This window comes from Hibiscus syriacus, unplaced genomic scaffold (genome assembly GCF_006381635.1).
Source record: "Hibiscus syriacus cultivar Baekdansim isolate YM2019G1 unplaced genomic scaffold, ASM638163v2 tig00110895_pilon, whole genome shotgun sequence".
In the NCBI taxonomy this organism is placed as follows: domain Eukaryota; kingdom Viridiplantae; phylum Streptophyta; class Magnoliopsida; order Malvales; family Malvaceae; genus Hibiscus; species Hibiscus syriacus.
Genome location: NW_024062903.1, coordinates 3180041 through 3187802, shown reverse-complemented (window position 1 = coordinate 3187802; position 7762 = coordinate 3180041). Strand labels below are relative to the sequence as shown.

Sequence of the window (7762 nt, the reverse complement as noted above, 5' to 3'; positions counted from 1 at the left end):
ACATATCTCGTTTTCATCTTGATTTAAACCACAAGAAATATAAGATTATTTTACTAATTAGAGTGTTTATGTTGATAACGTGCTATAAAATTATACATAAATATAGGACGTAATGTGAGTGGATAATAATCTTTTATTACTCATATCATATAATTTTGTAAACGTATCCTTTTCTATGTTCCAAAATAATAGGTTACTAAAACTAAATTAAATCTTAATCGTTGTTATACATTAATTATAAAAAGGAAATATAAATAGAGTGAATATCAACATCCAATTTAATAAATGGTATTTATAACATATGATTATATTTTACTTTTATCTCTCGCTCAATCCACTTTAATTTTTCTCTCAATGAAAACTCCAAACTATCATCTGCAATTTCATGGCATTAGTCAGTTGTTTTGAAGTTTTCTTGGCTTTCATTTGCTGTGTTTCTATACTGCTTTGAGAAACAAAGATGGATGATCAAAGAGTTATTCGATTGTCGGGATCAGAGTTTTAAAAAACGGACAGCAAACACTATAACAACCGCTATTTAGCGGTAATGCTGTCGTCCGAAATTGATATTAACGATTTTAACGGCGAGATGCGGATTTACGTCGATAACGGTCGGTCGCGCCCATTTTTTCACGGGTAACGGCGTGTAACGTCGATAACGGACCGCTAGCGCTATTCTACCGTTACTAAAAAAACTTAAAAAAGATGATTTTTTCCATTCATCGTCGCCAAACAGTAGGTAACCACCACCGATGAACATGCACGACCACTCGACGAAGTACGGAGTTTTCAGATTGAGCATCGGTTACCAAGACCCAAGAAAATTGATAAGATCATCTCATCATCGAACCTATTTTTTCTTATAAAAAAAGGAAAAGCTCAAGAAACAGGTAGAGAAAGTTCTTACTTAACAAAGGGAAGAAATTTTTTTTGATGAACCTTTTTTCTCTTATAAAAAGGAAAAAGCTCAAAAACCAGGTAGGGGGAGTAAATATTCTTACTGAACAAAGGAGAAGACAAGAGAATCAAGAGCTTCTAGATTTTTCTATATGTTTGGGTTTTCAATTCAAACGAAAATATATATATACACGTTTGGGCCGTTTACACCCTATTTTCAAATTTTAAAATATATTTTTCTTTAAATAAGCTTTAAAATATATATTTTTAAGTGATATATGAATTTAGCATCATTCCTACATTTTAAAATTTATAATTCAATTTTTAACTTAAAAGGTAAACTTTAATTTTTATTTAATTTACTCTTAATATTTTAAATAATAATGTATTCACAATGTCACATTAATTAATTATTTTATACTATTTCTATATTTTTAAAGTATTCTATTTGATATATATATATATATATATATATATATCTTATTTTAGTTTAGAAAACATTCTAAAAACTTAGGGGTGAGCAAAACTCGACTCGATTCGAAAAATTGATTTTTTTTTTAATTTCAAGTTATTCGAGTAAACTTGAATTATAAATTTGGTTTTCGAGTCGAGTTGAAATTTTGAATTTTCGAGTTACTTGAAAAACTAAATATTTGACCCAGTACTTTGACAGATTTACGATTTAGTCTCTGATTTCATTATTTCTTCAATTCCTCATTCATTTTAAGTACATTTGTTTTTACCAAATTTGAATTACATAACCTAAACCATAGTAGAATACATGCTCCTAAACCATAGTAGAATACATGTTTACTTTCAATTTCAGTTTTTGATAACAAATTTTATATTTTTTAATTTAGTCTTTCAATTTTTTATAATCTCCTTATTTCTTCAAAATATCATTTATTTTAAGTCTATTTTTTATTAAATTTGAGACACATGCTCCTAAACCATAATAGAATACATTTGTACTTTCAATTCCTCTTTTTGATAAGAATTTTTTTATTTTTCAATTTAGTCATTCATTTTTTAATAATCTCATTATCCCTTCAATTTGTGATTTATTTTAAGTCACTTTTTGTATCAAATATGAACCACATGCTCATATACCACAATAGAATAACTATGTAACTTTAATTGTTATTTTTTCAACTAAATATATATTATCTTTTTATTTAGTCTCTACACTTTGCATTTTACTCAATTTGGTCTTTTGACTACAATTGTTTGCAAATTCTTTCTTCTCTTCAATTTCTTGACTCATTTATACTCACATCAATTATTTACCCTCAAAATATTTTCTTTAAAATATAATATTATGAATATATTTCATAATTTTAGATTGTATTTGATATATCAAATAACATTATAATATGAAATGTGTGTGTATATATATATATATATATATATATATATTATGGTTAGATAAAGTTAAAAAAAATTGGAACAAATCATTTTCATAATACTATAAATAATTATAATAAAATTTCAAGTTAAGTTCGAGTTGGAATAAATTAAAATTTTTTTACTCGGCTCAACTAGATTAAATGCTCACCCCTATAAAATCATTAAAAATCACTCCTTATAATTATAATTATAATTATTATGTTTTAAGATAAGTTGTGTAAAATTTTAAAAAATTCACAACCGCAACACCCACAGTGATCGCGATGACATCCGTTATGTCCGCAACCGCGACAAACGTGACTTGGCCGAAAACGCGACCGCGAACGCTATTTAAATCCCTGGTCGAGATGATGCCGGGGCTTCTCCTCAACGTTCATCGGATTCACGATTGGTGTACAGAGGTTCTCGAGAGATGCCACTGCACTTTTCTTTTCAAAGGCCTTTGGTTTGCTAATATGAACATGCTGGTAACCTGCGACCCTGCCGACGTTCACCACATTATGAGCTCCAATTTTGCCAACTTCCCCAAAGGATCCGAATTCAAACAGATGTTCGACATATTGGGAGACGGTATTTTCAACTCGGACATGGATTTGTGGAAAAATCAGCGGACGGTTGCTCAAGGATTCATGAGAAATCAGCGGTTACATAATCTTTTGTTGAGGACTTCCCAATATAAGGTGGAAGGGGGGCTCATTCCTGTTATGGACCATTTTGCCAAACTTGGCCTGGTGGCAGGCATAGAAGATGTTTTCCAAAGGTTCACTTTCGTTGCTACATGCATCTTGGTTACTGGCCACAACCCTAGATGCCTCTCAATCGAATTCCCACAAGTGCTTTTCTCCAAGGCCTTGGATGATGCCGAGGAAGCCATATTTTATCGGCATGGCAGGCCACTATGCTTTATTAAGTTGCAGAGGTGGCTGAACATGGGACAAGAAGGGAAATATAGATAGGCATGGCAAGTTCTTGATGATATAATAGCCGAGTATATATGCCAGAAGAGGAAAGATTTGAACCGAGGGTCGAATTCGATATCGGAAACTGTTGAAGAAGGCGTGGATCTCTTAACATCGTACACAACGGAAGAGAAGTCAACAGGTTTGGAATGTGACGATAAATTCTTGAGAGACACCATTTTAAATATGATGCTTGCAGGGAGGGACACAACGAGCTCAGCTCTTACTTGGTTCGTTTGGCTGGTTTCATGCCATCCCATAGTGGAAAACAAGATCATTGAAGAGCTTCAATCGAAAATTCCCGCAGAGGAAACCAGAAAGAGGCGAGTGTTCAAGGCTGAGGAAGTAAAGAATTTGACTTATCTACATGGAGCATTATGTGAGGCATTAAGGCTATATCCACCAGTTCCTTTCCAGCACAAGGAACATCTCAAACCAGACGTGCTTCCTAGTGGGCATCGGGTTCATCCGAATATGAAAATCTTGTTCAACTTGTATTCAATGGGAAGGATGAAGTCGATCTGGGGGAAGATTGCTTTGAATTCAAGCCTGAAAGATGGATTAACGAGCGAGGAGGTATTAAACATGAGCCGTCCTTCCAAGTTCTTGTCTTTCAATGCAGGGGCCAGGACATGTTTAGGGAAGGAAGCTGCATTTGGTCAGATGAAATCCGTGGCATCCGCCATAGTTTACAACTATCGTATCCATGTATCGGATCAAACCCCAATTGTTCCGGCTATATCCATCATCTTGCACACCAAGCATGGACTCATGCCTAAGATCTCCACTAGATGAGACTAAATGCTTGACAGCCTGCTCCAAAGTTGAAAGCCTATTGTTGTTGTGCTTGTTATGTTTTTTTACGTTAAGGGTGCGTTTGATTCACGGAATGTAAGATTACCAATGAGAATAAAAGATTATCAGGGAATAAGATTACTGGGAATGTTGTATTTTGTGTTTGGTTGGTTTAGTAGGAATGTAAGATTACCGTGTTTGGTTAAAGGAATAAAAAATTATTGGAATGTATATTTGACCAAATTGTCCTTATTATATATTTGTATAATATTACAAATTGTAAAATATTTATATATTTTCTTTAAAAAATTAAATTCATAATATTTATATAATTTTTTTTACAAAATTAAAAATATAAAAAAGGTTTAATGAAAGGGTAAATTTTTTTTAACCCCTGAACTTCATATAAAATTTTAATTATAGATTTTTTTTTGTAAATCTAAAAATAATTTAAGGATAAATTTGTAATTTAACCTTCGTAGAATTTTTATTATTCAATGACAGAAGAAGGATTTTTTTGAAAAAAAATAAAAATTTAAGGGTATTTTAGTCCAAAATGCCGGTAATGTTACAATACCTAAGGGAATGGAGGTAATGATATTCCCGGTAATATACCCAAAAAATCTACTATTGGTAATAAAACATTACCAGTAATGAGATTCCCGGCTAACCAAACATGGGAATGTGGGATTCCCATCCCATGGGAATTCCACAATCCTTGAACCAAACACCCCCTAAAGGTACGTTTGTTTCCCATCAAATATTTTATAGAAAATATTTTTCTCATATTCTCATGTTTGGTTGGCTAGCAAATGTTACTAATAAAACATTTCATTTATAACAATATTATCTAGAATCTTTATTTTTATTAACATATTTGAACCTATAAAATAAAATTATTTAAATGTATATGACAGCTTTTTAAAAAGTTTGAATGTGCCATATTAAATAGCTACACGTATAAACCTAAAATCCAACCAACATTGGAAGAATCCTATTAAATTAACCGCAAAACAAATTAGAGATAGATAAAGAAAGGTACCTCCAATTCAATTCATTGAAAATATCAGGGTGGACTTTAAAAACTTTTACTGTGAATTTAAATTTTCAAAATTATTATTTTTTAAATAGTTCTATTAAAATGTTATGGTACATGCACTAAACAACAACAACAACAACAACAAAACTCTATTCTCATATGCAATGAGGTAAGGGAGAGGTGGGATAGTAGGCTGCCCCCAACGCCAGATTGAGAGCAGCTTCCGTGGAAGACCTCCAGCAGTAAGAAAATTAAAAATAAAGATAAGATACAATGCTTGCATAAATAAATCAATAAATACATAGTTGAATAGTCTTCATATGCTGTCTTCATATCTGCGTCTGTAATGGTTAGTAAATCCCTGCGAATAAATCCCTGCGTAAAAATCTCTGCTTATAGACAGAAACGTAAGTCCCGGTTAAATATAAAAAGAGGAAAAATGAAGATAAGGATACACAGGAGTCAGCGATAACAAGCTACGAGAAGGAATAAAGTCAAATGGTTTAAAACCTAAACTAAGGCAACACTACTCTGTTATCCTAGTTCTAAGCCTTCATAAAATCTAATAACAGAAACGTATAAAAAGTAGAAGTCATGGAGATTACTACGAAGGCATTAAAAGGAGACAGAGATGCTACACCCTATGGTTGTGACCCACACTACTCGACTACCCTGGTCTTAAGTCTCCATACTTTTCTATCAGATGTCATGTCCTCGGTAAGGGCTAATTCCTTCAGATCAGATCTCAAGCAGTCTACCCACTTCCTCCTTGGTTGTCCTCTCTTTCTGGCACTGTCGAGTGTAATCGACTCTACCCTCCTGACCGTATCCGACGTTTGTCGCCTAAGGACATGCCCAAACCACCGTAGTCTTCCCTCTCTCAATTTTTCGGATACAGGAACCACCCCCAAGGACATCCTAATTGCAGAGTTTGGTGTCATGTCCCATATAGTTTTACCACATGTCCATCGAAGCATTCTTATTTCTGCGGCCTCCATCCTCCTTACACGATCCTTCTTGATTGCCCAACATTCTGATCCATACAGCAGCGCTGGTCTTATTGCCATTCTATAAAATTTTCCCTTAAGTTTTAGAGGCACTTTCTTGTCACAAAAAACTACAGTTGCAGCCCTCCACTTTAGCCATCCCGTCTTTATACGGTGTGTAACGTCATCATCCACACCCCCATCTTTATGTATCATAGACCCCAGGTACTTGAAACAATCCCTTGTGAGGAGAACGTGTCCTTCTATGCATACTTCTAGATCTTCATCGTTTTGGTTCCCACTGAAGTTTGAACATAAATACTCTGTCTTTTCAATATTGATCCTTAGACCTTTTTCTTCCAAAGCAGTCTTCCAGGAAGTCAGTCTACTATTCAGTTCAGTTTTTGTTTCAGCAACTAGGACAATGTCGTCAGCGAAAAGCATACACCATGGAACACCGTCTGGTGTCGCACAAAAGATGTCGTCCATAATCAAGGCGAAGATGTAAGGGCTAAGAGCAGACCCCTGGTGGAGTTCGATTTCCACCGGGAAAGCCTCGGTGTCGCCAACTGTAGTCCTGACGTATGTAGTAGATCTACAGTACATATCACGAATCGCCCAGATATAAGCAGTTGGGATCTGTCTCATTTCCAAGGTCTTCCATATCGTATCGCGGGGAACGCTATCATACGTCTTCTCAAGGTCAATGAACGCCATGTGAAGATCTCTATTTTTTCCCTATATTTCTCCATAAGCTGTCGAAGTAGATGAATCGCCTCCGTAGTAGACCTGTCTGGCATAAAGCCAAATTGGTTTTCCGAAATCCTAGTAATCTGTCTCAACCTAGCCTCTATCACCCTTTCCTATAGCTTCATGGTATGACTGAGTAGTTTAATACCTCTGTAGTTACCACAACGTTGGGGATCTCCTTTATTCTTATAGATTGGTATCACCGTAGACTCTCTCCACTCCTCTGGCATCTTGGCAGTCTCTAAAATAATATTAAAGATATTGGTCAACCACTTAACTCCATCTTCTCCTAGGGCCAACCACACAGTGATAGGAATTTGATTTGGACCGACAGCTTTGTCCCTCCCCATCTTTCTAAGAGCCATTTTGACTTCCTCAATCTCAATCCTACTTGTAGGGAAGTCATTGGCCGTAGTATGATGGTCGGCTGATCCATCAACGGTATTTTCTCTACAGGGATAGTCTCTAAAATATCATGATCTTTCACTAAAAGAACACCATTGTTATCCTTGATAAACCTAATGCTACCTAGATCCTTTTTCCTATTCTCCCTGGATTTTGCAAGCCTGAAAATGCCGTTTTGTCCTTCCTTGGTGTCTAATCTCTTGTACATTTCCTCGTATGCCTTATCCTTTGCTTTAGCCACTGTATTCTTGGCTTCCCGCTTTGCCTCCTTGTATCTTCGTTTAGCTCTCAATCTTTCTTCGTCGTCATTGCATTGTAGAAACTCCTTGAAGCAAATTTTCTTTGTCTTCACCTTAGTTTGTACTTCGTCGTTCCACCACCATTTTATGTTCCTTGACCCTCCCACATATAATAAGACAATTAGCAAGATTTTAATCCACGTCAGTACTTCAATGTGATGATAATTAATACTTCCATGTGATGATAATAAATACTTCCATGTGATGACTATAAAACATTTTAAT

The 7762-nt window shown here is 34.8% G+C and overlaps 1 pseudogene; it reads left to right on the top strand.

Annotated features, from left to right (window-relative positions):
- Window positions 1-449: 449 nt before the first annotated feature.
- Window positions 450-4115, top strand: LOC120145891 (annotated as a pseudogene).
- The last annotated feature ends 3647 nt before the right edge of the window (window positions 4116-7762 follow it).